The sequence below is a fragment of the Mobula hypostoma genome, chromosome 11 (genome assembly GCF_963921235.1).
Source record: "Mobula hypostoma chromosome 11, sMobHyp1.1, whole genome shotgun sequence".
Classification (NCBI taxonomy): domain Eukaryota; kingdom Metazoa; phylum Chordata; class Chondrichthyes; order Myliobatiformes; family Myliobatidae; genus Mobula; species Mobula hypostoma.
In genome coordinates, this window is record NC_086107.1 from 9,799,999 (window position 1) to 9,805,998 (window position 6,000).

Consider the following 6,000-nt stretch of genomic DNA (forward strand, 5'->3'; position numbering starts at 1 on the left):
GGCATCCTTCCTACAGCAGGGTGACCAGGGGTGTAATATTGAAATTCAATCTTTAGAGGCTAAGGTTCAGGTACTGCAATGTATTTACTATAACATCTAATTTCTGATGTATTACCCATACTTTCATTTACACCTTCGCCCAAGCTTTGTCCATTTCTCCAAGTCTCTTCTCAAAACTCTCCCTTTGAATGCAATCAAGAAATAGATAACATCTTCCTGAGAACAATATTTAAAAATCTTATTCAGCTACATGTATTCTCCATTATTCTCAAGTCATTAAAATTCAAATTACAGATAGCAGGACAGCATCAATCGTCTACCGTCAGTACGTAGGCACTTCCACCCCGTTGATTGTCTTGTGAAGGAAATCCCCGTGTTTATTTTCATGCATCCTAAGAGACATCTCACCATTCACAATTGCTTTGACTATGAGGCTGATGGACTAAATCATGATCAAAGTAGCTAAACGACAATAAGTAGAGAGAGAACTATAGAATTTAGAAACTTGTCAGATGAAGGCATGGCCATCTAACATTGAAGGTTAATGAAAAGACCAGATCTAAAGAGCTACATATTATCACAGTTACAGTAGTGGAAGAATTTTCTTACATAAACACAAGAAATTCTGCAGATACTGAAAATCTTAAGCAACACACACAAGGTGCTAGAGAAAGTTAGTAGATCAGGCAGCATCTATGGAAGGAAATGAACAGTGAACGTTTTGAGCTGAGACCCTTCATCAAGACAGGAAAAGGAGGAGGTAGAAGTCAGAATAAGGAGCTGGAGGGGGAGGGGAAAGAGTACAAGCTGACAGGTGATAGGTGCAAGGGGTAAAGGTCTGAAAAAGGAATCTGATAGGAGAGGACAAGGGACCATGAAAGAAAGGGAGGAGGGGCACCAGAGAGAAGTGATGGACAAGTAAAGAGAAGGGGTAAGAGATGAATCAGAATGGGTGATGGAAAAGAAAAGAAGGGGGAGGGGAGAATGTACCAGAAATTAGAGAAATCGATGTTAATGCCATAAGGTTGGATGCTACCCTGATGAAATATGAGGTGTTTTGCCTCCAAACTGGGTGTAGTCTTTTTGTGGCCGTAAAAGTGGCTTTGGAACAACATGTCAGAATGGCAATGGTAGTTGAACAGAAATGGATAGCCACTGGGAAATCTTGCCTTTTGTGATGGACGGAACAATGGTGCTCGACAAAATGGTCGCCCAATCTACATCAGGTCGCACTAGTGATGAGACCACACTGGGAGACCTTTCTTGTCCATTATTTGAAACGAAGGCATCATCAGAAGGGTCAAGCTTTAGTGACGCCAGCTCGGGATCCTGGTGATGACAATGTCACTAAATATCACGAGTAGGTGATCGGACTATTATTGGAGACAGACTTTGTGGCAAGATGTTTACTTATCAACCCATATCTGAAAGTCATTAAGATCTTGTTGGAAGCAGTCATAGGCTTTTCCTCTGCTGAGAAATTTAGTATAGAATTTAATACAGTTTAATCATGAACCATCATCGTTACTTACAACATTTGAATGGAAGGAAGGTCATTGATGAAGAGTTCAAGGTGGTTGAGTCTGAAGAACATCCCATTGTGCAAATGAGCATTTTCCCCTTAACGTCCATTGATTTCAGCTTTATTTGGACCTCACTCAATCCCATCCAGTCTTGATAATAAGGGCAATCACTCTCAACTAACTTCTGGAATTGAGGCTTTGGTTCATGTTTGGACTAGTGGTGGCACAATACCGCAGCCAACAGAGTTGCTCTTTCAACACCAGCAACCCAGGTTCAGTCCTGCCCCCTGATGAAGATGAATGGAATTTGCACATTTTGCCTGCCAGTTCAGGGGGCTAGGGTCATTTCTGTGGTGTATGACTATTGCAGTGAGATGAGATATAGAGCTAACTGATCCAGGCAAACTCCCCAAATGAGTATTGATGAACAGGCTACTAACACCATCCAACACTTTGCTGACAATTGAAAGTGACAGATTCAATGCTATTTAGCTCAATTGAACTTGCTATGCTTGTTGTAAACAGGGGGAATACTACAGATGCCAGAAATAGAGAAGTACAAGATTATGGAGTGAAACAAAGACAAGGATGACAATTTATTTAAAACTGTTTAACTGATTCCTAATGTAGGGCAGTAAGCATAGATGCTATCTCTCGTTAAAATATTTGCATACAAAAACTATTATCACCTACATAAGGTGACAGAAATGATTGCAATTGTTAACAACTAGAGTGATTAGAAAGTAAAACCTGCTACAAGGAGTCACGGAAGTAAAGAGCAGAGCAGTTAGGCAGAATCAAGAACCGAAAAATATGCTGATACCCAGGACAAAGTGTCGAGCTCACAAGAAACACAAATGTCATTCTATAGTAAGAAGATATTTATGTATTTTAAAAAGAGGGGATACAGATATCAGAAAGAGATAAATCAAAACTTCAGCATAAAAATAGGCTATAATTTCAATTCAAGTATTTTGGTATCCAGGATCTCACTTGGCCATTCAATCCCTATAGTCCCAATATCTCCAGATTTAGCTCAGGGTCAACAAGTAAGTAGTTGATAATGGGTGCGGTAGAATGGGGTGAGAGGTGGAGATGCGGATGGGATTGGTGTCAGTAGATGGTACTGGGGTAGAACAGGTTAGGAGAGGGAGAGGAATTGGGGTATAATAGGTTGTGTGGGAGATAGGGAAGGGTGGAATGGATTGTGGGTAGGAGCTGGGCTGCAACAAGATGGGGGTAGATGTACCTCTTCCTAGAGATGCTGCCTGGCCTGCTGCGTTCACCAGCAATTTGGAATTTCCAGCATCTGCAGAATTCCTGATGTCTGGGGGTAGATGGTTTGGATTGAAATAGGAGGGCAGGGGATGGGGCTGGGGATGAATGGGTTAGGAACGTGAGATGGGCTGGGCTGGAATAGGTTGGGAGTGAGGGGGTTGATGATGCTGGGCTGCAACAGGACAGAAGTGGAATTGGTTTGCAGCAGGAGAAGAAGTGGTAGGGCTGGGCAATTGAGTGAGGGTGAGCATGGGGGTGGGAGGGACGGGGGATGGGGACAGGAGACGGAATGGAATGGGTTGGGTTGGTAGATGATGCTTGGGTTGAGGTAGAATAGGTTTGGGGTAGGAATTGGGAGTGGAGTCGTGGTAGAATGGGATGAGGTATGGTAGACTGGGATGGGGTGGGAATTGGGAATTGGGAATTCCCAATTAGTAGAATAAGCTGAGGGTGATTGGGCTAGGTGTGGTGCAATGGTATGGGTTGGGGTAGAAATTGAGTGTGGAGTTGTGGTAGAATGATTTGGGGAATACGGAGTTGGTTCTATAGTAGAGGTTGAGGAAGGATTTGGGAGGGGAAATGTGCGGAGAGAGAGCTCGAGCTCGCTATGGTTGAGCATATTCCGAGAGGTTTCATCACAAATCAACAGCTCAAGCAGATTTTTCACATTGTACCCGACATATCTTTTATAACTGATGAAAGAAGGTGTTTTCTCTCTCTCCGAGGACGGTTCCAGCTACACAATATTGTGGAAACTAGGGGGAGAGCCTGCAACCGCAGAACGAGCGTCGTTCGATAGGGAGGTCATGTGGCGGGTGTGTGAGGTACAAAGGGTTGAGAAGTTGAGGAGATTCCTACCCACTAAAGAATATCATCCGCATATTTAAGTCATCGCGCACCTAACACTCCTACCTGCCTTCACCATCGGCGCCCCTCGTGCTCGGCTGGCGGGTAACAGCGCAAACCGTCCCGCGAGCCTTTGCGGTGCGCCGGCTAATAGAGGGCTTTCTCGGGAGCTGTGCATTTCGGGATAACGTGAACACCATACCCGACTGTCTCGACTCAAAATACTGACTATTTATTTCCCTCTAGAGTTGTTGCCCGATTTGTTAAATCCCTTTAGCCTGTTACTCAGGGCTATCTAAAACAGCCGTTTGGTAGAGTAAATAGCACGAAGTGCGATAAAGACCAGAGATCGCACACTCGGGAGAGTTTGTAGATGTTGGAAATACAAAGCAACAACACACAAAACGCTGGAGGAACTCAGCAGGTCAAGTAGCATCTATGGAATGGAAAAGCGTACACAGTCGACGTTTCGGGCCGAGACCTTTCTCCAGAGACTGGAGATGCTGTTCTGCAAGAGATTGATTTGGCAAACAAGTTTTATAGTGACCTCGCTACATAGGGTTGATACGCACAGTCGTTAACTCTTTTGGGGAATGAAGAACGAGAGGAGGGGAAAGATTTAGTAGGAACCTGAGCAGCACCACTTTTCACCCAAAGGGCTGCATGTGCATGGAATGTGCTGCCAGAGGAAATGGTTGATGCAGGTACGCCTGTAACATTTAAAACTTAGATGGCTATCTGTATGGGAAAAATTGAAAGTGATATGGGCCAGACAGGATTAGATTAATTGGGAATCATGGTCGGCGTAGACCAATACAGCTGAAGGACCTGATTCGTGATGTATAACTCTATAATCCTTCAAAATTTAATGTCTATAAATTCACATTTACAAATAAATCCACAGTTACAATCAAAGTAACTGGAGGGAGTAAGGAAAATAAAGAAAATATCATGGAAACATTCAATAGGTCAGGATGTGTTTTGTTTTAATATATTGAGTGTTTATTTCAGATCTTTTTCGTCAGCAACATTTTATTTCTCAAACTTTAAAGTGTTGTAGTTCGAAGTACATATATATGTCACCATATACAACCTTGAGATTCACTTTTTGTGGGCATTCACAGTAAATACAAAGAAACAAAAATAGTAATAATAAATAAGCAAGAACATTAGATGAAGAGTCCTTGAAAGTGAGTATGTAGATTGTAGTAACAGTTCAGTGTTTGGGTGAGTGAAGATGAATAAAGTTATCCCCTCTGTTCAAGAGTCCAGTGGTTGAGGGGTAATAACTGTTCCTGAACCTGGTGGTGTGGGTTCTGAGCCTCCCGTATCACCTTCCCGATGGCAACAGTGACAAGAGGGCATAGCCTGACTGGTAGGGGTCCTTGATGATGGAAGCTGCTTTCCTGCAACAGCACTCCATGTAGATGCACTCACTAGTGGGAAGGGCTTTACCTGTAAAGGGCTGGGCTACCTTCTGTAGGCTTTTCCATTCAAGGACATTGGAGTTTCCATACCAGGCTGTGATGCAACCAGTCAATATACTCTCCACTGCACATCTTTAGAAGTTTGTCAAAGTTTAAGGTATCTTGCAGAATCTTCACAGACTAGTAGAGGTCTTACCGTGCTTCCTTTGTAATGGCACTTGCATGCTGGATCCAGGACACGTTTTCTGAAATAACAGCAAAGAATTTTAAGTTGCTGACATTCCCCACCTCTAACTCCCCGATGAGGACTGGCTCATGGACAATCAGTTTTCTCCTCCGGCAGTCATCTTACATCTTACTGACATCGAGCGAGAGGTTATGGCACCACTGAGCCGGACTTTTAAACTCCCTCCTATACGCTGATTCGTCGCCACCTTTGATTCGGCCAATAACAGCGGTGTTATCAACAAACATAAATATGGCACTGGGGCTGAGCTTAGCCTCCCCATCATAAGTATAAAGTGAGTAGAGCAGGGGGGCTAAGCATACAGCCATGTGATGCACCTGTGCTGTTGGAGAATGTGGAGGAGATGTTGTTGCCAATCAATCTGACCGGGGTGTGCAGGTAAGGAAATCCAGGATCCAGTCGCTCAAGTTGGTATTCAGGCCTAGGTCTTAGAGTTTATTGATTAGTTTTGAGGCGATGAAGGCATTGAATGCTAGCTGCAGTCAATGGAGAGCATCCTGATGTATGCATCTTCACTGTCCAGCTGTTCCAGGATTGAGTGAAGAGCCAATGAAATTGTATCTGCTGCTGACCTGTTGTGACAGTGGATCGAAAGCACTCCTCAGGCAGGAGTCGATATGTTTCATCACCAGCCTCACAAAGCACTTCATCACTTGGATGTAAGTGCTACTGGACCATA

At 43.7% G+C, this 6,000-nt stretch overlaps 1 protein-coding gene across 5 annotated transcripts in view; it reads right to left on the minus strand.

Moving 5' to 3' along the window:
- LOC134353577 (coiled-coil domain-containing protein 73-like) overlaps positions 1-3,777 on the minus strand; it is a 157,364-nt gene extending 153,587 nt beyond the window's left edge. For all 5 annotated transcript variants that reach the window (XR_010019640.1, XM_063061650.1, XM_063061652.1 and 2 more), the window contains exon 1: positions 3,714-3,777. The gene's annotated coding sequence lies outside the window, so the exon portion shown is untranslated. The remainder of the gene's footprint in view (positions 1-3,713) is intronic.
- Positions 3,778-6,000: the final 2,223 nt, after the last annotated feature.